Consider the following 26,069-nt stretch of genomic DNA (forward strand, 5'->3'; position numbering starts at 1 on the left):
CCTGTTTTCAGTTAGGAGTTTTCCTGTAAATCACCGTGTCCTTCCGGTTAGATTCGAAGAGGATCATCACTTGTGATCCTCACTTCTTGTAATTCCTTGATGAACCAGGTTAATTTGGTCTTCTTATGCAGAATGTAGACAAAGAGGACGATGCTATTATTATTATTATTATTATTATTATTATTATTATTATTATTATTATTATTATTATTATTATTATTATTATTATATTTTTATTATTATTACATTGATAAAAAGTGAATCATCGAGTGAGTTGGCCGTGTGGTTTGAGTCGCGTAGCAGTGAGCTTGCATTCGGGACACAGTGGGTTCGAATTCCACCTTCGTCAGCCCTGAAGATATTTTTCCGTGGTTTCCCATTTTCACACCAGGCAAATGCTGGGACTGTACCTTAATTAGGGCCACGGACGCTACCATCCCAATCCTATCACTTCCACATTCTTGCGTCGCCGGAATCATTCGATGTGTTAGTGCGACGTTACAAAAATGAGCAAAAAAGAAGGAAGTAAATCATAGTCACGTTACCGAAACACGTCAGTCTCCACTCACCCCCAATCTTACAACTGCCGTGGCGAGAGGGCTGACCTCGGATGTTGGCTAAAACTACGGGAAAGCCACTAGTGCTTTAGCACACACGGCGATAGAGGTACTTATACTGTTCTGCTACAGGTCCCACCTGAAGTACGTTGTAGGTATATCTCGGTGGCCCACGAGATCGGAAAGGTCACCCACGCCTGCTGCACAGTCATTACCTGGCAGCATGTATGAACTATTATTACCCAAGTAATTGATATGTTGTGACCTATAGGGAGATGAGAATCATTAAGTTGTTGCGAAAAGCAGCTTCCATTTTGCACAGTAAAATAAGGATATTATCGATGTTTCTTTAACAGCGTGACAAGATTCCTTTTTGCCCTTTGATTTAACACTTTAATGGCTTTTACTCTTTAGTAAATGAGATGCTATTTATAGCGAGATAAAGAGCGTAGCACAGCAGAAAATGTCACTTTCCGTAAGCTGTAACGCAACTGCAGCGAGGCTATTCTCATTTTTCTCTCTAATATTATATTATATTGTATTGTATTATATTATATTATATTATATTATATTATATTATATTATATTATATTATATTATATTATAATATACGAGGGTCAAGTTATAAGTCATGGCAACTACTTTTTTTTTCTCGCTAACAGGAGACAACACGGAAAATATAAGATATGCATCTGGAAATAATAGGACATGTACTTATGCATAGTGCCTGATTGATTGATTGATTGATTGATTGATTGATTGATTGATTGATTGATTGATTGATTGATTGAGTTTAAAAATTCTTTAAATTTCTATAGGAGAATAATATCCACTTGTGATTAGTTTTTGACTTATGTAATATTTTTGCAACTGTCTCTTTGCACAGGCTAGAAAAAAATGTAACTTCCATCGAAGTCTCGGTGTTATGTATGGAAGAAGTTAAGGTGTGGGTGATGCTGAGTAATAACATTCAGGCCACGACTAGTGCGTCTGTATTTTACGAAAGGTACTACTCATAGGGTCCATCGTGCTGCGATAGCACTTTCTAGCCAATTGAGAAAGGTAATGGCGGACTACATCGCTCCTTATCCTGTCTTTTAGGTAGCATTATTCGCAACTATCGGTTTTTGTGGTTTCCTTATAATCGCATACCGTCTGATGGTGCAATTTGAGAATCCAACTAGCCTTCCGGTTGGACGCAGCAAACAAGCAAGCAAGCAAACAAACAGGACAGCAGTAAGTGCTACGTCACCCCTTGCACTTATATTTGAATGATCAGGTCGATGCAAATTTCAATATTTGAGTGAAGAAAGTGCAAACCGACATTCTTCTCTGACATCATCAACAGGACCTTACGCACAGAAAGAATTACTCTCCCGAAACGAACTTTTTCAGGAGTACATTCTTGTTACGAGGACGGGTCGTAATCCATCTCTGTGCCAATTTTAATATTCCGTCCATTTGTAAGTAGGCTAGATTGAAGAAGAATAAGTACAGTAATAGTTTTGTTGCCATCCTTCCGTTCCCATGGAAGCGGGTTCGATCACCGCTAAAGTTGGTGCAATTTGAAGGTGTTTAAATGCGGCAGGTTTGGCCATTGATTTCTGAGTTTTTGTGAAACACCAATGAGATATATTTCCAACATACCGCTGTCTCATAAAGCACAGCCATTGAAGGTAACTTAGGCATTTGTTATTGAAATACAAAAGAAAATATACGCTTACCTACAAAGACAGTTGATTTGTAAAATAAAGCAATAATTTTATTCCAAGGAGTGCATAGACACATTTATTTTGCTTATTCATCAAAATATATTTTCCATGGCATTAAAATGTCTATATTAATTATGAAATAATAAGCCTATCGTTCCGAGGAAGATGTTTGCAGAATTCTACGCACTATTAACACTATTTGTAACATTACGGTTGAATGTGAATACGGTATTAAATATATTTAGCTGAGTTCTATGCCCCGTTTTAAAATCAACGCTCCTCATTTTTATCATGGGTATTTGTAGTTACGATATAGCTTATGAAACTGCCATCCTCTAACGTTTTTACTACAGACGATTACACGTTTTTACTCATGTCGTCTTTTTCTTCGACAGCATGTTGACCTTCTCACAAATTAAAGTGTGAACTATTTAAGGTGTCATCACATCAGTTATTACTTCAGAGTGACCTTCTGCTAATTCCATAACAAGTTTATTTCATAATGAAGAATATTCTCATTGTAGATCAGTACCTCAGTGCCCTGGCCTTGTCTGTCGACTGCTGCCTCGTCATTGGCCAGTGCTTCGAAGCAGAAAGCTGTATATAAACAAGAGGTGAGTCCTCAATCGTTGCTATTTCTGTGGGAACATCCTTAGGTGAGTCTTCTTTTCAATCATTTTATCTAGATGGTGGTGATGGTGGTTAAAGTTTTAAGGCAAAATACGGTACGAAGGATAATCAACCTCCCTTAACACTAAGAAGAGGAGTAAATGGAAGATAGATAGATAGATAGATAGATAGATAGATAGATAGATAGATAGATAGATAGATAGATAGATAGATAGATAGATAGATAGATAGATTTATTTTACCTGACAAAATTAGGGATACCAGCCCTTGTCGTACACTTCACCCCTACTGTTGATACACTAGTAACAACAGGTCTCTGAACCTAATTGTTCCTACTTTACTATACTGAACTAATTGGCGTATGCATAAAATATCTAATATACTACATAACATACAAGAAATAAAATGACATACCTCTTCGTAAATACAATAATGATAATATAATACGTATGTAGAATGAACAGAAATAATAACAATATTAATAACAGTAATGATGATAATTATATAACAATATTATTATCAGGCTATTCTTATGCTTTTCCCACACCCGTGGGGTCGCGAGTGTGAACTGCTCCACACATGTGGATTTGGCCCTGTTTAATGGCCGGATGCCCTTCCCGATATCAATTCCGTATGGGGGATGTAATTACTATTGCGCGTTTCTGTGGTAGTTGATAGTGTGGTGTGTTGTCTGAATATGAAGAGGAGAGTGTTAGGACAGACTCAAACACCCCGTCCCCGAGTGAGAAAAAATAATCAGTAGTGATTAAAACCTCAGAATCGTTCGGGAATCGAACCCGGTATCCCCTGAACCGAAGGGCAGTACGCTGACCATTCAACCCAGGAGTTGGAAATTATTATTATTATTATTATTATTATTATTATTATTATTAGTAGTAGTAGTAGTAGTAGTAGTAGTAGTAGTAGTAGTAGTAGTAGTCGTCGTCGTCGTAAATAACAACAATCTTGGTTATTGTACTATAACTTATAATTTAATGTTAAAATCTTTGGAATGATTATTTAATTGAGAATCACAGCTGAGTACGATTGCTACGGTTTACTTTTAAGAATAAACACGTTAGTAATAATAATAATAATAATAATAATAATAATAATAATAATAATAATAATAATAATAATAATAATAATAATAATAATAATAATGTCCACCTCTTTAGTCTAGTGGTTAGCGTGATTGGCTGCCACCTCCAGAGGTCCGGGTTCGATTCGCGGCTCTGCCACGAAATTTGAAAAATGGTACGAGGGCTGGAACGGGGTACACACTCAGCCTCGGGAGGTCAGCTGAGTAGAGGAGGGTTCGATTCACATCTCAGCCATACTCGAAATGGTTTTCCATGGTTTTCCACTCCTCCAGGCAAATGCCGGAATGGTACCTAACTTTAGGCCACGGCCGCATCCTTTTCTCTTCCTTGTCTATCCATTCCAATCTTCCCATCCCCCCACAAGGCCCCTGTTCAGCATAGCAGGTGAGGCTGCCCTGAGCGAGGTACTGGTCCTCCTCCCCCGTTTTATGCCCCGACCCAATATCTCGCGCTCCAGGACACTGCCCTTGAGGCACTAGATGTGAGATCCCTCGCTGAGCCCGAGGGAAAAGCCGACCCTGGAGGGTAAACAGATTACGAAAGAAATAATAATAATAATAATAATAATAATAATAATAATAATAATAATAATAATAATAATAATAATAACAATATGAAGAGGAGAACGAAAAAGATGAAGGAGAAGAAGAAGAAGAAACAGGGGAAGAAAAATACAACGACCTGCTGTCATTCTCCGAGTTAATACCAAGGAGATATTTTCAGCACGCTCGTTTAAAACTTCCGTGGTTTGATATCCCTCTGACCTCTAGCGGAAGGAGGTTCCATTCACAGCTGGCCACAAAAGTGAAGGAGTTGTTGTAGGTTGAGGATTTGTGTTTCTGAAAAGCCAGCAGTATCGTGTTCAGCGCTCTGGTATTTTTTCATCATGATGAAATAGGTCGTATGGATAGGCTGGGTATCGTGAGGCAAGGGTTCGCTGCAATGTTTTTAAGGAATGTAACGTGCGTCTGTATTCAAAGTGCAGCCATCCGAGGAAGAGGTTCGATCATTATAAAAATGGAGGTGTTGGCAAAGAAGGGTCTCGATGGATGCGAAACTAAGGGGGATTCCGTAGATCTTGAAAATCTAACACCGCTATAGTGGAAAGGGAACAAGACCAAGAAAAATGAGGTACAAAAGATGTGAAGAGTCTGAAACAAGTAAGTGAAAGCAATGTCTGTCTCAGGTACGGGCCCCGTGGTTGCCACTCTGTCTTTCAAGGTGGAAACCTATTAGGGAATATTTAATACAATAATTCGTTCTTACTTTACCTTTAGATTCTCACCCGGAGGCCCCGGGTTCGATTCCCGGCCAGGTCAGGGAATTTTACCTGGACCTGAGGGCTGGTGCGGCGTCCACTCAGCCTACGTGATTAGAATTGAGGAGCTATCTGACGGTGAGATAGCGGCCCCGGTCTAGAAAGCCAAGAATAACGGCCGAGAGGATTCGTCGTGCTGACCACACGACACCTCGTAATCTGCAGGCCTTCGGGCTGAGCAGTGGTCGCTTGGTAGGCCAAGTCTCTTTAAGGGTTGTAGTGCCATGGGGTTTGATTTGGTTTTACCTTTAGGTTATCCAACTGACAGTAGCAACCAACTCGCAGTACCCGTGTCACATTTTATGTTCAAAGTGCCACTCCGCCTTATTGTAACATCCTCCCTCGCCCCGTTCCTGGCAAAGATGCCAGAAATTATTAATATTATGTGCTTTTAATTATTTCTGCATGATGAAAATAGAACAGTTTGTAAGAAGAGAAAACTAATTTTATATTTAAACCGAAACAACACTAATTAATGATGATTGAGCAAGTTGAACGCACAGTTTGGGTCGCGCAGCTGTGAACTTGGATTCTGAAGATAGTGTGTTCGAACCCTACTATCGGCAACCCTCATGATGGTTTACCATAGTTTTCCATTTTCACACCAGGCACATGCTAAGGCTGTACCTTAATTAAGGCGACGGCCATTTCCTTCCCACTCCTAGCTCTTTGTTATCCCATCATCGCTATAAGACGCACCTGTGACGACGCGTTTACAGTCCAGGGTCGGCTTTTCCCTCGGACTCAGTGCGAGATACCACCTCTACCCCTCAAGGGTAGTGTTCTGAGAGCGTGACACATGTGGTCGGTGATACAACTGGGGAGGAGGACCAGTACATAGCCAAGGTGGCCTCACTAAACAGGGGCCTTGTGGGGGATAGGAAGATTGTAAGGGATAGGCAAGGCAGTGGGAATTACACTAATCACTACACCACAGAGGCGGACTATTAAAAATGTCTACAAATTAAATAACATATTCCACACTGATAGCACTGATATGAAACAAACCAAGCTTAGTTCCTAGTGAGGTTTTTGGATTTAATTTTCTTTCATCATCAGTTCCTCAATGTTGGAATTCGTAGATGACGATGCCAGATGCACCATTTGATTGCTGATCGATACCAGTTGTTCGCAATATTCATAATAACATAATAGAAAAACTTTGTTTATATATATATATGTCTACCAAAACCTACAGCAGTACAGTATAATAGGGCATGTCTCGCAGATCTGGAAACTGACACGGTGGAAGACACAAAATCCTGAACAGAAGAGTGCCATGTCCTCGGCGCAGAGGTTTTCCTGATGAACAACGCAGTGATATCTGAAAAACAATCCCTTCAAATAACTTCTAGTAGAAAATTATAATATTGGCGGTGACTTTCGATAAATAGGGTTTTAAAATGTTATTGTATTTTGATATTTGTTACTACTTTGGTCATGTCATTAGATACGCCGTTGCGTGCCAATAGTGGTACACATGCCTTGAGCTGTCCACTCCTGTACTATTCAGAACGTACAAGCTCTTATTTCTTCTGCTTTACCCTCGTCCATGTGAGGTCCTGGGTGTGGGCCGTCACACATGAGGACTTTGCCTCGTTTTACGGTCGGATGCCTTTCCTGAAACGAATCCAGTGTGAAGGGATGTATTCACTTTTACGTGTTCCTCTTGCACGCGGCTATAACATCCGATCCGACCGGGAATTGAATCCAGGACCCTCTGAGCCGAAGGCCACGAAGTGACCATTTACTCAAGGAACTAGACATCCATATATATAAAATAACATGTTCAGTCTGACTGACTGACTGACTGACTGACTGACTGACTGACTCATCATCGCCGAACCAAAACTATTGGACATAAAGAAATGAAAGTTTGATTATACATTTATATTACACTGTAGGTGCTCACTGGAAGGTTTTTGTATATTTCGTCGCTAAGGGGGTGAAAAGAGGGGTGAATTGTTTAAATGAGCATATCTATATCTCAGAAATTTAAAAGATTACAGACATAATAATTGGTAGGCTTATTTAGAATCTCCTTTGAAAATAAAGAAACACGTATTTTTCGGAAAATCCCCTTAGCGGGGGGGGGGTGAGAAAACGGTGAAAAAGTGGTTGAATGCCTTTTATGTGGATACTTATATCTCAAAAACTGAAGATGTCACAGACATGCAAATTGGTACCAGATATCTCCTTTGAAAATAAATAAACAAGTAATTTTTGGTTTTTGGAAAATTCAATTAATTGGGGTGAATAGGAGTGAAAAAGAGGGTCGATTTTTAAAATGGCTATATCTACAATATATCTTAAAAACGTAAATTGTTACAGACGTTAAAATTGGTATTTGTTAGAAACATACAATGAAGAGAACATAAATTGATTTCACAATATTTTGTGGTAGCTATTACCTCTCTACCTAGATCTGTTACATGTTTATGGTTGTTATTGTTGCTTTTCCTTGTAGTGGGATTGATTCAATTTCGTTATCATGCATGTATGCTTCATGTTGCGAAATCCGACTGTTGGCCTGTGTAGTTGCTATGTCTGTAGTGAACCCATCATTCACAGTAGTCAAAACGGATATCTAAATTTACTAGCCTAATTAGCCGCGAGATACGTTGTTGTGAAAGGAGCATCCATTTTTGCATCATTACTTGATGAGCACCCTGTGTCTTCTTCATGTTTCGTACCCACGAGACAAGAGCGCTGTTGAATTGCAATCTCTTTTGGGCAGGAAAGGAATCCAGATTTATAAGATCCTAGGGAAGAGTTTTGGATGGATTCGAGCATACTCGTGGCTAATTTATAAAATACGATAATTAACCAGAGATAAATTAAAACTTGGACTGGTACAGTGGAACACCTAGTAAATTGAAAGGAATTGTCATGTAATCAAATCTCTTCTGGCCAAAAATGGAAAGATTGTGCTAGACCGAGGGAATATTGGAAGCTATGCTGTCATGGAGGGGGAAAAGTATTTATTTAACCCACGCTTCAGTGTTTTAGACCACTTAGAGGCAAATTAAAATTATAAAATCATGATATTCATATTCCTCGAAATTTTTTGAACATTATGGATACCAACACTAGAGATTAAACCCGTGGGATAATGAAATCTTACCACTTTTCGCGCGCCAAAACGCAGGTATACTAAGAGTGCTGAGGGAGGCAAGAATCATTCCTTCTTCGGTGGTATGCGAGTACAGGTCTGTGTCGCTCTGGGCCAATTATTAATGTGCAGTTGATAAATTGAACACTCAAGATTATCATTGGTAAGAGCGAAATACCAGTCTATGGTAAGAACTGGTGGAGTGAAATAAAATACATACAGTACTCATATTCGTGTGAATATTAAATTTGACCGCGTTTGTTGATGAAACGAAATTTTCGGCATATCTCGGCACGGTGTTGTTAATACAGTCCTTTGCCTGATAAATATGTCAGATGGTGTGAATACTGAATTATGAATAAGAAGTGAATTGATGATAATTTATAGGTGTGGTAAATGTACAGTGTTTCATGTAAATATTATTTAATGGTAAGAGTATTCGAGAAGAAACGGGTGTGATAAACTTGAAGATTCACATACATTTGTTAAGTGTGTAGTGTGTAAGAAAATAAAATTAAATAATATGGTTAATTAGGAATCTCCGAGAAGAAATGTGTGAAGTGTGTATAGTTTGTATCAATATGGTGTGGTAAGCCTTATTTGGGCAGTCGGCGAATGGTAATGTCTGAGAACATGCCACTTTCAGCAGAAATCTAGGTGGGTGACATGATTTGTGTTCTTTAAAGTGTATTTCCGCATCGTTATGCTCTGTGTAAATAAAGGCCAAAGTTTCAAGCCGATAGTTTGATGTTTTTCTTTGCGTTGGTTCAAACATAAAGTGCTGTGTGGCATAGAGATGTTACGAGAAGTTTACGTACATTTTATGTTGAAATCACAAAATTTCAGGCGATTATGTTAAATTGGATTACAGAAGATATCGGGTAAAGATATGTTTTAGGCCAGTCTGTGAAAGAATTTGTGTGTCAAGATTCCGTGTCAAAGTAAAACGTAAAATATATTTGAGTGTTGGAAAATGTTAGTTTGTGAGTGTCGGGTAAAGATATCGTAATGTCTAAATTAAGTCAAGATCGGTGTGATTTTCCTATCATTTAAAGTTTGATATTTGCTAGAAGTTCGTTTCAATAATTACGTAATTTCAGTACGATGATGTATCCATGAAATAAGGCACGATATTAAAATGAAATATAAAAAATGAGATTAAGATAGGCCATATAATATTGTATAAGAAACTAATCTGAGATCATATATACATTCAATAACCATGATGAGAAAGGATGAACCAGTAGAGAAAATATCAAAATAAATGAGTTCAGTTGGATTCTGGGATGGAAATGCCCCGAGGGAGAATCGAACTCAGGATGTGTTGATGCCGGGAAGAAGTAATGCCCCGAGGAAATAATGTGTTATAATGCCGGGAGGAGGAAATGCCCCGAGGAAATAACGTGTTGGAATGCCGTGGGAGGCAGGGTTCAAGAATTGTTTGATTTCAGGAAGTATGTGATCTCAGAAGGCTAGATGTTATGAGAGATAAATTTAATTGAAAGGAATATATTGTAATCTGGTTTGTTCCAGGTGGATTCACCCCAGGTATAAACGACAGGTGGTACGGGATGATTGACAAACTGCTAGGAGGAAGGGTGAGATGGTTTTAGAATACTGTGAGCCCGTTATCAGACAACTGTCTGGGAGATTTGAGAGGGTCGAAGAAGTAATAATATTATGTAAACTTCATAACTTATAGAGATGATAATTATTTTGTATACTGAATTAATGGTTTTTGAGAGAGGGAAGAGTTTATTACGGCGAAATTTTGACACAAGTTAGTTGGTGTGGCAGTAAATTGTTAATGTGTGTTGTGGAGAATTTATCGAATGGTACGAGTAAATGATGGCACTCGTCTGTCATCCACCCACAATTGGGATTTTGGTTTCATTTTTAGATCGCCTCAGTTCTGGTCGTCTGAGTGACCATCAGTAGGTTTAACAGTAGTGATCAGTTTAAAGACGTAATGATTGCGGCTAGACAGTTTATTTCCAGCATTCATTAATTCAGTTAGGTAGTTGGTTCAGTCTGCAATGATCTTCTTCTTCTTCTTCTTCTTCTTCTTCTTAAGCCGTCGTCTCCAAACGGAGGTAGACGATCCACACGGCCAGCTCCGATCTTGACGTTGCAGCCATGCCATGTGGATTTATTGGAATATCTCTCAGGATCTTTAATGCATAGGTTTCCCGTTGGCTTCTGCATCCTAATGCCGTTGACCAAACTGGTTCCTCCGCCTTTGGGAACAATTTATTGTCCCCAGGACAATAGAGTGCCCTTACCCATACCCGCTCATCCACTCTCAAAGAGACTGTTGGCACTTGGTATAGGGGATCTCCTTATACCGGGAGATAATCAGTGTCCAGTTTATTTTCGACATTCATGAAATCAGATAGTTCAGTCTGCAAAGATCAATGTCCAGTTTAGTTTTAACATTAATGAAATCAGTTAGATGGTCAGTTCAGCCTGCAGTGATCAGTTTCCAGTTTATTTCCAACATTCATGAATTCAATTAGATAGTTCAGTCTGCAATGATCAGTGTCCAGGTCATTTTCGACATTCGTGAAATCAATTAGATAATTATTTCAGTCTGCAAAGAACCGTGTCCACTTTATTTTCAACATTCATAAATTCAGGTAGATAGTCAGTTCATTCTGTAATGATCAGTGTTCGATTTATTTTCAACATCTATGCATTCAATTATATGGTTAGTTCAGTCTGCTAGGACTTGTGGTAAGTTTATTCTAGTGAGAATTAATATTTGTGATAATCAGTACGATCAGTTCAGTCTGCGATGATGGTGCGTCAGCTAAATATTATTAGTGTTGATCATTAAAGTTAAGTGTTTGTGATAAATTTTATTTTTTATTTATGATAGCATTGGTCATAGTTTTGAGTAGCACCTTTCTTCAATAGTTGTGATTACTGAAATAAATAACAAGTCGTTCTTTATATGAGTGAGACGTTTATCCGTGTTCCTTGCCACAGTAGCGGCCATGATTATTGTAATGAGTATGTTTTCTACATTCGGATGAAGACCATTTGTTAATAGGTTCACGTTAGTTGCTATGATAGCATGGTGGTGATTATTACAACACCGCCTATCGACGTTCCTCCTTCAGTTTACTTTGTTCGTACCGTTCATAGACGGTCGGATTGAATTAATTTAATTATTATTCAGTGAAGTTATAAGATTAATTTTCAGAAACCCGTGCTTATTGGTATTCAGTTTACATTGGTTTATTATAAACTAGCATAACCCGAAAATTATTTGTGTGTTAAATGTAAACTCATTTTTAAATTACATTTCATAAATATTGCAGTTCAGTGGAACAATATTCTATATCATTTCAATTAATGAATTAATTAACTGCATTTCTGGGTGTCTGGTTTAGACACAACATGGTGCGATCATGTATTTTTATAGAGATATTAGGGACTGGATAGCAGTGAATTTTGGAGCACCGTGCCTTGCCAAGGAGCAAGGTAGCATGTGAATTAAATGTTATTTTTCTTGTGTATAATTAATCGGTTCAAATATAACCTGAGGTTGTTTCGGTTCGATTAAGGGTCCTTTCTGTGGCTGATGACATCCTGCATGGTATTTTGTGATCGGTGGATAACCTTAAGAAAATTTCGGAGTCCGGTTACGGAAACTGAATCTTCACGGATGAAATGAATCGACCAACGGTGTGTTACTTGAAATCCGATAGTGATTTTCAGGTTCTTCTCTTTTCGTTGTTTTTGTTATTGAATTCTCTTCTGGATTGGCAATTCACGTTTAACTCAACTAAATATTAATAAAATAATTCCTGAGGTCTTCATTTTTAATTTTTTTTTTTTTTTTTTTTTTTTGCAAGTTGCTTTAGGTCGCACCGACACAGATAGGTCTTATGGCGACGATGGGACAGGAAAGGGCTAGGATTGGGAAGGAAGCAGCCGTGGCCTTCATTAAGGTACAGCCCCAGCATTTGCCTGGTGTGAAAATGGGGAAACCACGGAAAACCATATTCAGGGCTGCCGACAGTGGGATTCGAACCCACTATCTCCCGAATACTGGATACTGGCCGCACTTACGCGACTGCAGCTATCGAGCTCGGTCATTTTTTTTAATTTTGTCAAAGTTACATCAGCTGTTTTATTAATTTAACAAACTTTATTTTATTATTCGATGCTTCACATCTATGAAATGTTAATATTTTCTTTTATGATAAGTCCATTTTAACCCAAATCTTAAATTTTATTTCAAGTAGTAATTATATTTCCTTATGCTACCTGCCGATTTATGTCGAGAAGTGTCTGAAGAGCCGGGAATTCCCTGAGATTAGAAGAATCTATACTTGCAAGAGCCACAGGCAAATGTTGACTATCGGTAAGCAGGGGCGCAGTCCAGTCCGTCCCTCCGTTCTACTGGACCGATTTGTATCAGTTTTGTTTTATTCTCACCGTAATTACCTGTCGGTGAAACATGAGGCATTGATAGTGTTGTAACCAAGGTTGAAGTTTACAGAACACAACTTTATTTGCTTCACTTTATGATATTTACACAAATAACTGAAATTTATTTTGAAGCAAAAGGAATATTGAATCTTGAGAAAAGTCTGTCTTTATACAATATGTACAGGTTAGCAGTCTTTATATACACTTCTATCTTGAAAAGATAGTCTTTGTGAATTGACACGATGATAGTCGAGAACTATCTGGCACACTAACATAAATGTTATGAGAGTCCTTGTTTGTTGAAGTGCCTGAATTCCTAAAAAGCAAGTTCAATTGATTGAAGAAATTCCACCTAGCGAAACTAAGGGAGCTTGCATAACTTAGGGAATGAAAATGGCTTGTAAAAGAATTACGGAACATAGGCAGCGGAAACAGGTAAGGGAGCGGTGACCAGAGGTGAAACCTCGTACTGCCAGAAATTCAGTCCACCTGGTCGAAGCACATTTTCAAGAGGAGTAGCCTCCGTGCTCGACGTAGGGTGTATTCTGGAGCTGGACACCGGGGCAAGTGGGCAAGTGAGCAGGCCGGGAGCTCCTATTTATAGTACACTCGATGGTCAGGCACGCGCACTGAGGGCTGCGCGTCGAAGCTAGCAGAATGATACACAGGCGCGCGTGCAGCTGGCTGGCTGAGCGAAAAGGGAGCGCCGGACATACAACAGATAGGTCTCTAAGTTCATTCAATTTTGAGTATTCTTAAAATCAAGTCGCTAAATGGCCAATCTAATGAAATGAAATGGCGTATGGCTTTTAGTGCCGGGAGTGTCCGAGGACAAGTTCGGTTCGCCAGATGCAGGTCTTTTGATTTGACGCCCATAGGCGACCTTCGCATCGTGATGAGGATGAAATGATGATGAAGACGACACTTACACCCAGGCCCCGTGCCAGCGAAATTAACCAATTAAGGTTAAAATTCCCGACCCTGCCGGAAATCGAACCCGGGACACCTGAGCCACTCCAATAACAGTCGTCGAAGGCTTACCCCAGCCCACAATACATTCTGTACTTGACGCGTTACACACAGGTAAGGAGCAATATCTTACGTAAATATATCAGCGAAGCTAAACGATTAAAAATGACGGTGACTATAGACAAATCAGCAATTTCAACCAAACTTTCTACACATATGACTTAATACTATGTGGAGAGAAATATGGTGAGTAAGACACACCTTCCATAATTTTCGGGGTCATTGAGATGAATAGTGACACTCGGGAAGACATTTAAGTCCAAGTTCAGCCACCATCACCGTAGGGGTGTGAGAAGGGCTGAAAAAGAAAATATCCAAAATGCATTTATTTAGATCATGTCAGAAGCAGAGTTATATATACAGTATATATTCTATAAAGTAAAATAATTGTCCATGAAAAAGAAATAAAACTAACTGCACCAAAGGTTCATATTGTGGTGTACCAGAAATTAGCAACGTCGAGTGCGTTCCTTGTCACCTCAAGCAGCTCTTTCTCAGTAAATGTGGTAGAAGAAAGGTGACATTCTAGCAGATGGACCGTAATCTGCACTTCCCCACAGTCACACAAAACAGAATCCACCGAATATCCCCACTTGTGCAGATTGGTCTTGCACCAAGTAACACCGGAGCGCAACCTATTTAGAGATCTACAAGTCGTCCAGAACTTCATATGTTGACTACGGCTATTGAAATCTCCAATAAGGTTGTACACCTTGTTACAGCAGTATAAGTTCTGAAGAGGAATAAAAAAAATCTGCTGGAGGAGGTTTGTATACAGAAGTGACTCCAAAATCATTGAGTTCCAAAGAGATGATGGCGATATTATTGTCATCTGTTTGGTGTACATTGACAACATAGAGCTCGGATTGTACAAAAATTGACACTGCCATATTGAGAATGGGGTCTTTCGGTGAGAAGTTTCATTCAAGGTATTCTAGGACGTCTCTGATGGGTTTAATGAATACACAATACATCGTACTTCTTGTTTAGACATAGGTCATGTACACCCAAAATGATCGAGATTAGTGTTGAATCCACAGTTTTCTGGTTCGCTAGGCTGATTGGTAACAGTCTCCACGACAATTGCAATCATTTACATCATATGCATAGGCCGACGCGTAAATACATTAGTTACAGTTATCACTTGTTTGTATTATCTATTTGAAAGGATCATGTACAGTATGGGCTGCAACAAGGACAAAGCTTCACGCGGAACCAAATAATCTAAAACTAAACTTCTAAATAAACACACAACAATAACTCTAAAACTACAAAATTGTTCGTGAAATACCAACCACAATCACAATAAAGAAATCTGTAGAAATTCACATGGCATTTAATTAACAGGTAACACAAATTATAAATGTAGACATTCAAAAAGTGCCCGGACAGGACACGGAGCATTTCCACATCAAGAGACGTTTTATGTCCTATTTGTAACGGATTATACGGAGCAGCATGAGTCATCTAGTGTTTAATTTGGTTTGAGATTGGGAAAGGGACGGCCTTAACCAACATAGCAGGAATCATCCCAACATTCACATGGAGGTAAAATGTGGGGAAACCAACTAGGATGGCGAATAGTGATAGAAAAAAGTGTCGCAAGAGCCCAGATAGGCAATGGAATGGCCTACCAAGTGATCGCTGCTCAGCCGGAAGGCCTGCAAATCACAAGGTAAAAGAAAGTTAACCCGTGTATTCATTCCGAGATAATACTGCTCTTCTCAGGCGCAACCCTAATAGAGGTGAGCTGCATGCATCATTTTAATCACATACTAGCCCTCCTACCATTCTTTAAATCTCTGGCTTTACCGGAAATCCATCTCGGGCTTCCCAGGACGGCAACTGATAGTGCTAACCGTCACGCTACGGAGGAGGACAGATCACAAGGTGACGTTTGATCAACGCGATGAATCCTCTCGGATGATATTCTTGGCTTTCTAGACCGAGGCCAGCATTCACCATCAGATAGCTCACAATTGTGATCACATAGGCTGAGTGGACCTCGAACCAGCCCACAGATCCAGGCAAAAATCCCTGACCTGGCTGAGAATCGAACCCGATACCAGCGCCAAGAGGCAGGCTCGCTACTTCTAAACCGCAGTTGTCACGTCCAGGATAATCTTTCCGTCCACGATCACGTTTCTCTTGTATCTTGACTTCAATAATCAGCGCATTTCCTATTTCGGAAGATGAGACGGAAATGGGCTGCTTTCCTGCGTTAAGATGGAGTACCTCCTCGTTGGAGATGCGGTCTATCCAACATTCTGCTATACATCCACATCCGCATTTCAAAAACCTACAGTCAGTTCATCTTTTCTCACCGTTAAACACCACCAGTAATACGTTCCACTTCATGACCCGTCAACGTGTTTTGAATGGGTGGTCACGGCTGCAGAGAAGATCTTGTAATTTCTTATTGCACTGCCGCTTCTAGTTTTTATTTCTACATCAAATCCCATTCCTGTGTTACCCAGCATCCTTCGTATTTGAAATCAATTACCAATCCATCAATCAATCAATTAATGTCAATCAATCAAACAGCATTGATCTTCATTTAAGGCTATCGCCCAAGTAGCTGATTCCTTTTCGATTGGTTACCTAGACTGTTCTCAAACGATTTTTAAAAACTTGGATATATATCGAACATTTCCCTTTGATAAATTATTACAATCCCTGATTCCACCTTTCTATAAATGAAAACGAAAATGCTCCAATTGGTCCTGTAAATTCTAACTTTAAAAATAAATAGTACATATTTCCTATATCTCAGAGATTATAATTAGCCTAAATGTCATATGTCATTGTTGTACATCAATTTTTGTTCATATATTTGCATCCGATAATCCCTCATTTGTTAGAAGAATGTGCGTTTAAAGCTCTTGTGTAAAATCATATATTGAGACAAATGCATTTTTGCCCTGCATATCACATTTATTTCACTCACGTTTAGTACATGGGTATATTGACCACTATCTGGTTCCACGACTAAATGCTTAGCATACTAGCCTTCAGTCCTAGGGGTCTCAGGTTCGATACCCAGCCTGGTCAGGTAGCTTTAATTATTTAATTCCGGTAGCTCGGGGGTTGGTTGTGTGTGTGTGTGTGTGTGTGTGTGTGTGTGTGTGTGTGTGTGTGTGCGTGTGTGTGTGTGACTTCCAACATTAGAATTTATCACTGCTAGGCCTCATGCTCACAGACACGCAAGTCGCCTACAGGAGTCAACTCTAGAGACCTGCACCAGGCCTCTCCGGAGGCCACACGCCGTTAAAATAATATTATTATTGACTGTTGAGTCAGAATCCTCTTACAAGAACCGGCAACTGTAACTTTAAATTTTTCAATTTGTCGAACATTAATTATATAAGGAGTAGTCAAATAAAAACCGAACACCCGCTACAAAATGACCTTGGAATGGTTTTATTCAAAAGTAATTACCAAAAGCGTTCATACATCTATCCCACTGGGACACGAGACGATCAATTCCATTCTTGTAGAAGGAGGTACGTTGCTGACGGATCCACAACCGCACCCACTCTTGCATTTCCTCGTCTGAATTAAACCGAATTCCACGAATGTCTTTCTTCCTCCGTGATTTGTCGGTTTTCCCGGATAAGGTGATCAATCTGCCCTATCACTTCAAGAGTAATGGCTCGATGGGCCTGTCCTGGACGCGCATCGTCTTGCAGTATGCACGCCCTTGTCGGAATCTCCTATGCCACTCGTGCACACTCGTCATGGACATGCAGTGTTCGCCATACACAGCAGACATGCAACGATGAGTTTCGCGTACTCAAGCACCCTCGCCCACCAAAATACGAACCACACCTCTTCGCTCTTCTTTGCTATAACTTCCATTTCTACAGCCGGACAAACAGACTAGACCAGTCCGTGCGCCAACAAAGACATAACCCAACAACTGCGTGCACCTGTGAGTTGTCACCATGCAGTTCTCCTACCAAAGCGATCGCAGTAACAACAACAATGTTGCAACCTTTCGCGCGAAATGTGTGTTGTGTAGGGTGTTCGGTTTTAATGGGACTGCCCTTTAACAACTAAACCACTATAACATACTCAGACAAGCACACAATTAAACAAAGATGGTTTTCAATCGTTTCCCACTTTCACACAAGGCAAATGCAGGGACTGTACCTTAATTAAGGCCAAGCAGTTTCCTTCCCAATCCCAACCCTTTCTTCTCCCATCATCGCGATAATACCAGTCTTTGACGGTGCGACATAAAAAATAGCATTTTTAATGGGAAACTATGGCGCTAACGAAAAACAATATAGCCATGATTGCACTGTGATTATAGGATCATTGTGGGTATACACAGTGCCTTATTGTGTCTCTATCCTTTTGCAACAAACAATAAGTTTGAAAACAAAGGACAGGTGGAAAAATTATGCCAACCTATACTTAGCAGAAGCAATCGAATTTCACTACTCTCCAGGTTTTCTTTCTTAGATACAGAATTTTTACTCATTCTCCGCCCTTGACACAAGCGTCTATCTGATATTCAAATTTTACTATTTGCCTTTCGTCGCACCGACACATCCTTATACCTATAGTGTCATGGTGGCGTAATTTGCGGCTCATAATTCCAGGTGTATTGAAGGTGTATAGTACTCTTAGTACGGTCCTGTGTGCAAGCATTGATTTAGTGAAGTGAAAGTGACCTGTGAATGTGTTAGGGCAGTGTATCTCGTTGTAGAAATATAGGATTTATTTCTTTTAAATCCGTAAGTTTCGAAGTTAGGTTAGGTATGGCCGGAAGTAAGAAAAACAGAAGAAATGTGGCACGATCTTCAGCTGTCCAGGGCCAGGGAGCAGCTATGACTCCCACATCACGCTTGTCAACTGTTTCCAGACAGCGTTCACAAACACGGTCAACCCTCCACCCTTCTGCTACTGTACTTTCGGCTGATCGCAAGCGCTCTCCCTTGGAGACTAACGGCACCACCACCACTCGCAGGAAGCAGCGCCATCCCTTCCATCTGGCTCGACCCGGGCCTCACGATCGTCATCTGTTAGTGAGCAGCTCCTTCGAGCATAGAAATAGATAGAGAGGGCGCTCCGTATGTTTCTACCGGCCAAGCGTGGCACCAACATCAAGCTCTGAGTGATCAGCTGATGTAGGGCAAAACAAGGCGGTCTTCCATAAGAAGAGCATTGCGGAGTGTTTTTAAATCCCGATTTAAGCGCGCTCCTTATGATTAATTGATTTAAACTATTGAAGATGGTGATAAATGCAATCCCCTAGGAATATTTCCATTCCTTTTTTGTATGAAAAATGTTAAGTACCGGTATCATTTTATATGTGTGATATTCTGATGTGTTTATGTATCAGTTAAGCGATACGGTGACGCGAATAGGTCTCACGTTGTTAACCTATTTTAGTTCTCCTAATTTCACAAGTTTAATTTTTCTCCGTAATATTCGTCTGAAATAGTTATTTTAAAAATATTTTCACAGTGCTGCAAATAATAAACTCAACAAACATACCAATAACCTGCATTTCTAATAAGGCCGATTTAATGCTGGTTAAGCCTTATAAATCAAGAAACGTGACCGATAATAACGCAATCGTCCCCTCTGCACCTATAATAATTAGGGTCAAAGAAAGTTTGAAATTACCAATAATGCAGGTGGTAACCTCAAGGTTCTGTTATTTAAAAAAACAGCTATCACCATCATCACACTTATTCACAGACCTTCACATTTAGTTTGCAGATGTACATTTAGGCATGATGATAATTATTGTTTTACAGGGCCTAACATCTAGGTTATCAGCCGCTATCATGCATGAACGCACATAGAACAACCTAACATCTAGGTTATCAGCCACTATCAGATATGAAAAAGCACACACACACACACACACACCAAATGTTGTTCAGCTGTTCTAAATACTCAGGCTATATCAAACTATAACTGAGTTAGTTAAGCCTAATTAGATGTAACATTCACAAAACTATCCTTAAAATGTACAATATGATGAAAGACAGGAAGTCATGTAGGCTACAAGTCACCAAAACAGCTGCAGACAGTTAATACCCAAATGGATGATAGAACGCAGGAAACAAATATTTACATGTAAGTTATTCACCATTCTTCTCCAGGCTGCTGATCAGGAATGTTTTGAAAACCACAGAACTGCATGTCTTCACAATACTGTCCTAAATCACTGATGATTGAACAATATCTATTTGTTCAATACACTTCTTACTTTTTTCCCTGTCTCTTTTCTCTTCTTCCTTAGCACATTCATGTCGCATTCTGGAATTGACATAACACTTCACAATTAACTTAACCAAGTCAATTTCATGGCTCTGTGCAAGTTCTTGCTCAAGTAAATGGTCCTTTATACAATAAAACAAGGTTCCATTCACTGACCTCAACAAACTTCTTTGCTCCTTAGTACATTTATATTTCTGAGTGCACTTTCAGTCACCTTACACAACACTATCACATCTTAGGAGGGCACGATTAATCCCTCATCTCCAGAGTATATCTTCTCCTTGATTAAAGCGTAGTCTGTGTAGTTCTCTGTGGCACTCCTCAGAGCACTCAAGCATAGTGCATTCCAAATCCAGCAATATACCGGTATGTCACATCACTCACATATGGGGACAACTGTTCAAATGCTGGATGAGTACAGTAGTCATGATCAAAACCTGGAATTAGTGGGATATCTGCAACCCTATCCTGTGATACTGCAAGAATTGCATGACACTGTAAATCTGAACTGGGCTCGGAGCTACATGCACTCAATATATTAATTTGATCCAAGGCAATGCAGTTGCTTGAATCTGCTCCTTTAACCTCTTGGCGAACCAGCAATCTTTGGTACGCAGCTTTAAACTGAGCAGCAGTAGGGTTATTGATTTCACCACCTCTCCTTCTAATGGCAGAGAACAGTACCTCCAAGTGGTCCTGACTGAATTTGTACAATAACAGGTATTTCAATTTATGCTGCTCACTGAGGACTAAATACTTATAGAGGCCAAGGCAACTTCTAATGCACACCAAAAATCCAAGAAATCCAGTCTTCTTTCTTGAGTGAAGAACAGAAGAGTCTAATGAACTTGATTTTAATAGCTGCATGATGTATGATTCTGCCTTGCTGAGGAAATCCTTTATAAAAACCTCTGTTTTGGGAGAGAATGCACACTTAAATACCTTTTGTAATATATTCCTGCTGTTCAAACTGTCAAATAAGTTATTAAAAATGTCTACAAATTCAGCTGTAGCTTCACAGTCTTCAAATAAATCATACCCTGAATTTTTCAAATACCTGAGTAACTGAACCACACTGTTACTCAAAGTTTGGGCTGCTAATTTGACTTTCATCTTTTCCGATTCCCAATTAATATGGCACTACGAATCTTAGTAACAAGTGTTAATCCCTCTTCTAGTTGTATTTCCACTAGTTTTTCTACATATGTCCATTTTATGGCATTACCTTCACTGTTAAAAATTGTGCCAAAAGAAGCCAAAGAATTCCTCACCAATTTCAGCATGTGGCACACATCTGGAAAAATAAACAAATGTAGTGAATATAAAAGAGTTTTACTGAATTTTAACATTGCTGCAGCATTTTCATTTATCATTAGTTCCTTCTGTAAATGAGCCACCAATGAATTTAAATAATTATTTATTTTCTTAATTCTTGTTTTTAGTTTCAGTAGGTTTTGAGAACAAATTGTGCTGTGTGCATTGAAGAGACATCTCTTTGCCTTTTTGGGGGAATTCATGTCACTTTCTTCAAAATCACCAATGTAATACTTTTTTTTTAGATTTGCCAGGAATGTTAGAACTAGTATTGGGAATGTTTTCAGTGGATGGAGCATGCTGCTCAGTTATCATTACTTTCAATTACTGGAAGTAAAGATGAAGTGCAAGGGGTGTTTCGACTTTTAGGTGGCTTACGATGCCTGGAATGTTTGTTCAGGTGTTCTGGAAATTCAAAAACAGTTGGAACTGATCCTTTCAGAGGAAATGGATGGCCAAACCTCTCTTTGTCGAAGCAGCTAGGTTCAAAATGCTTTGAACAAAGTTTACTCAATTTTGATGGTTGAAAACCCTCTATGTTCATATTCATGACCCATTTCTTCAGCAATTTGCGGTCTGAAGGGAAACTGAAATAAGTTAATAACATAATCAGTTATGCTTAGAGGGTGATATCCAGCAATGTATCCCACAATAACCCAATATTATTCCCCCTCCCCAAACATTTATACCTTACATTAAATAAATGATGATGTTACTTCATTTGAGTGGCTTGGGACATATTGGCCATCATCCCCTCATCCTCAGGTGTTTGTTGAATTTGTCTGATAACCTAGTGTGTGTAACTAGTTTTTAAGGTCTAGGATTCAGGTAGGTTGGTGGGGGGGGGGGGGCTTTAAACAAGGTACCATCCTGGTATTTTCCTGGAAGGAGTATTGGAAAACCACTACTCTAAGGATGGCCAGTTAGCACCGGAATTAGAACTTTCTATGTCCGGAAATCCGGCTCAGCCGCGTAGTCAGGGTGCTCGACTTACGACTGTGCTGTGAGGTCCAGAAATAAATTTAGGCTACCAAGTAAAACGATTATGTCAAAAAAGTTCAAAGTAAGATATGTCCACGATGTAGTTATAAGTCATAACTAAACTATATGTACCAAGGCCTAATATTTCATTTGGTCCCAACGGTACAAGTAAACATGTTAATATCTATGTATGGGAGAAGAGTACAAGTCATTTTCTGACTTATACTCGTTTTCCCTGGCAGCCTAGATACTGTACGAAATCAAGACAGTGTCTTTTCAGTTACAGATTTTAATCTTTACCCGTGAAAAGATATCTTACTCCCCTTTTCAAATCTCTGACTGCAATTATAAGCAGAGCAAGAAGTGACTATTTTTGCTATATTCTTTCAGACTGGTGTAATTCACTTATCACATAAACGAAAATACGTGTTTTTTTATGTTTGTAACACATCAAAATTGCATAGAAAAGGTCTGGTTTGTCGACAATGAATCCTTGAAATCTCCCCGCTTACACCGATGGCCCGCGCAATTGACGATACGTGCCCAACATCAGCTGATTTGTATCTTGGCGCCACGTTCTGCTGGCAGCGCCCCCTCTATCTATTTGTATGCTCGAAGAGCAGCTCTCCCTCACAACACCAACTAGCGGCAACACCAACATGCCGAACACAGAGCCCTCCTACATCACAGGTAACACTAATTTAACTGAATACAAGATTGTGACCCTGTTGCAAGGTATAGTGGGGAACTTATTACAAAATAGCGACTTTCTTCAACCCTTGGTAACAGTTCTCGCACAAAAAGTTTGTGAAGAACTAAACGAAACAATAGATTTCAATTCTAAAGTTATCAGCGATTTAAGAAATGAGTTAAAAGCTCGTGAAAATGAAATTCTGGAGTTAAAGTCTTTATTGAATTATAAAATGGACAAAATTGAACAATACCTAAGGCGAAACGGTATTCGAATTTTTGGGTTGCCCGAGAAATTTGGTGAGGATACAACTCACTTAGTGCTCAATGTGGCCCAAAAATTGAAAGTCCCCTTAAGTGCGGAAGATATTGACCGCTCGCATAGGGTTGGAGCCCCTGGGTCTGGGAAGTCAAGGGCTATTATATGTAAATTTGTCTCCTACACCAAGAGATCGGCAGTTTTCCGTGCGAAGAGGCTGTTACGTAGATCCCAGGTGACGATTCGTGAAGATCTTACCTCTACCAGACATCATCTTTTGAAACAGGCAATTTCCATCTTCGGCGAAAAGCAAGTGTGGACTTCTGATGGCACAATTATCGTACTACAAGGGGGTGTTAAACACCGTGTGAGAAATACTGTTGAACTTAAAAAGATATCTCCTCGTTGAAGTTAAAATAGTATGTTCTATTCAGTATTCTCTTCTCTACTTTGCTTCACGTAATCTAAAACTGTATGTAATTTTATTAGGACCTATAATTGAATATTCATTTTCTGGAATTATGTAACCATCCAAATTCATGCATGTCTTCTAAACTTAAGTCTTCTGAAATCCACAAAATCATTGAAGATCTATCAGAAATCTATCCCTCTGATTTGAAAATAATTCACTTAAATGCACAGTCATTAGTTGATAAGGTACATTTCGATGAGTTTTTTGACTGCTTTGTTGATTCAAATATGAATGTTATTGCTTTTTCAAGGAGTTCATTCCTGACTCAGAGATTAACATTCCTGGCTTTAATTTATGTAGAAACGATAGATTTGGCAAGAGAGGAGGAGGAGTGGCTGTGTACGTGAAGAGCAACATAAAATGTAAAATAGTTCACATCTCCCCTGCAGAATATTGGCGTAAGCCAGAGTATAATTTTCCTAGAACATGAATTACCTATGGGTAAAGTATTATTTTCATGCATCTACCGTCCTCCTAAAATGGGTTTCATGGAGTCGTTTGTAGAGGCGATGTATAATTAATGTTTTCATTATAAATATGTTATACTTGCAGGTGATATGAATGGGCATTTTGAATCAGGGCCGTCGGAAACTGTAGTAATCGATGATGCACTTGACTCATGCAGTTTGACTAGAATACCATTTGTGACACATACCACACTGCATATTGTCATTCTAATCTCGATACCATAGCTTCAAATTGTAATGATACCCTTCTTAAATCTTGGCAGACCCCAGCGAGTGGATTTTCTGGACATGATATGCTATATGCCAGGGGTGGCCACTAACCTTAATTTTGGGAGCCGCAAATTTAGGAGACAAAACTGGGAGCATGTTTAGAAAATGGATTATAAAATGAAGAGACGTTTTTCGTTTTGTAACAAATGAAGGAACTTTTATTTTCTACACTACTCAGAACGCTAAGAGGCTGCCTGGCCGAGGCGGTAAAGACGTGCTCGGTTCGCCCAGAAGGACGTGAGTTCGAATCCCCGTCAGAAAGTCGTAAAATTTAACAAAACGAGATTTCCACTTTCGGAGGGGCACATGGCCCTGAGGTTCACTCAGCCTACACCAAAAATGAGTACCAGGTTAATTCCTGGGGACAAAGGCGGCCGGGCGTAGAGCTAACCATTCTACCCCATCAAGTCCCAAGGTTGCGGATAGTGGAAGCCTTTACCTTCCACCCCTCCAAGGGCTTTTCTGAGTGTTCATTTTTGCTGTTAGTTTTTTGAAATCTGGCTGATAATTGGTAAGCCCAGTTCGCACAAGCTAACTTAAATGTTCATCAGTTAGTTAAGATCGATATTTAGATTTAATGAATTTAAGCGTTGAATACAGTGATTCACACACACATGTAGTCCCAAAGATTGAGATAAGTCTCTTAGCACACTCGTTTGTTAGTGGGTATTTTTCTTCTGGAGCATTCTTCCAAAAGTATATGGTAGAAACGCCACTTCGTTTGAGTCCTTTTACTCCTTCGTACTCTTGCAGTTCTAGTAGCTCCAACTCTACAGCTGCTGTATCCATTGTTATTTGTGATGAAACAGAACAGCCATCGCCCACAACATCAACAGCAATAGTATTTTCCAGGAATGAAAATGAAGGTTTAATTGATCTCAAATCATTAAATAACGTTAAGTCGCACATCGCTGCCACTGACTGCCGCCGGCCGCAGAGATTTTGTTAGTTTCCATTAATTACATAAATTACTCTAAGCTTGGTGTCAAGAGCCGCACGAGACTGACTGAAGAGCCGCATGCGGCTCGCGAGCCTCGCGTGGCCAGCCCTGCTATATGCTGTCTTCTCGTATCAACACCCAAATATGAAAGAAAATGGATCACATTTAGGGATTTCCGCAGTTTTAATCCTGAAGATTTTCGAAAAGACGTAATTTCTGCTCCCTGGTATGAAGTATTTTCTCAGCGTAATATCGATGACAAAGTCATCAAATTTAATAATTTTAATTTCCGCGTTGTACGACAAGCATGCCCCATTAAAACTAATTCGAGCCAAACACCCATCTAACCCGTGAATAACGTCTACGATTAAGAAATTAATATCTGCGCGGGACAAGGCAAAAATAAAGCACATCAAAACCAGGAAACCTGAAGACTTTGAAACCTTTCACATCTTGCGTAATAAAACCAAACTCGCGATCCGTGATGCTAAAGTCAAACACATGCATTCTTTGTTCAGTAAGAGATCAACTCCGT

The 26,069-nt window shown here is 39.5% G+C and overlaps 1 protein-coding gene across 3 annotated transcripts in view; it reads left to right on the forward strand.

The window, feature by feature from the left end:
• Positions 1–26,069, forward strand: part of LOC136881155 (pro-resilin) — a 111,380-nt gene that overhangs the window by 68,867 nt on the left and 16,444 nt on the right. Inside the window, exon 2 of one of the 3 annotated variants that reach the window (XM_067153828.2) lies at positions 2,794–2,883. The exons of 1 other annotated variant lie outside the window; for it this stretch is intronic. The gene's annotated coding sequence lies outside the window, so the exon portion shown is untranslated. Of the gene's footprint in view, positions 1–2,793; positions 2,884–10,005; positions 10,031–26,069 lie in introns of those variants that run through there. One more of the 3 variants, XM_067153836.2, reaches the window with a different exon arrangement.

The sequence above is a fragment of the Anabrus simplex genome, chromosome 1, assembly GCF_040414725.1.
Source record: "Anabrus simplex isolate iqAnaSimp1 chromosome 1, ASM4041472v1, whole genome shotgun sequence".
In the NCBI taxonomy this organism is placed as follows: Eukaryota; Metazoa; Arthropoda; class Insecta; order Orthoptera; family Tettigoniidae; genus Anabrus; species Anabrus simplex.